The sequence below is a fragment of the Myotis davidii genome, unplaced genomic scaffold, assembly GCF_000327345.1.
Source record: "Myotis davidii unplaced genomic scaffold, ASM32734v1 scaffold355, whole genome shotgun sequence".
NCBI classification, from domain to species: Eukaryota; Metazoa; Chordata; class Mammalia; order Chiroptera; family Vespertilionidae; genus Myotis; species Myotis davidii.
Window position 1 is genome coordinate 290135 of NW_006286818.1, and position 568 is coordinate 290702.

At 65.5% G+C, this 568-nt stretch overlaps 1 protein-coding gene across 4 annotated transcripts in view; it reads right to left on the minus strand.

Annotated features, from left to right (window-relative positions):
- The window catches only part of POU2F3 (POU class 2 homeobox 3), a 90082-nt gene that overhangs the window by 22672 nt on the left and 66842 nt on the right, over positions 1–568 (minus strand). The gene's annotated exons all lie outside the window — the stretch shown is intronic.

Sequence of the window (568 nt, forward strand, 5' to 3'; positions counted from 1 at the left end):
GGACTCGGAGTCTCCCTCGGAAGGTTCCGGCTCCAGTGGTCCCCCTAGAAATGATCTCTGAGGCCCTTCCCCAGGGACCCTCGGGGCCCTGTGACCGCAGGCCTCGCCTCGATGCGATGCCGCTGTAAACGCTGTGGAGGGGTCGTCTGCGGGGAGCGTCCTTGCCCCTCCCACGTTCCAAGCGGAAGGACTTCCAAGGGGGTGGCACCCTGCTGCCCGCTGCCCGATCTCTGAGGCCCTTCCCCAGGGACCCTCGGGGCCCTGTGACCGCAGGCCTCGCCTCGATGCGATGCCGCTGTAAACGCTGTGGAGGGGTCGTCTGCGGGGAGCGTCCTTGCCCCTCCCACGTTCCAAGCGGAAGGACTTCCAAGGGGGTGGCACCCTGCTGCCCGCCTCCCGGTTTCCACGGTAACCACCACCCTCACTTCCACCAAACAGAGGCCCTGGCCCTGGCTCTGCCAGACCAGTGGTTCCCAATCAAGGGTGATTTGGTACCCCCGAGACTCCCCAGGGAACCCCGGCAATATCTGGAGACTGTAGTGGGTAGAGAACGAGGCTGGAGCTCAAC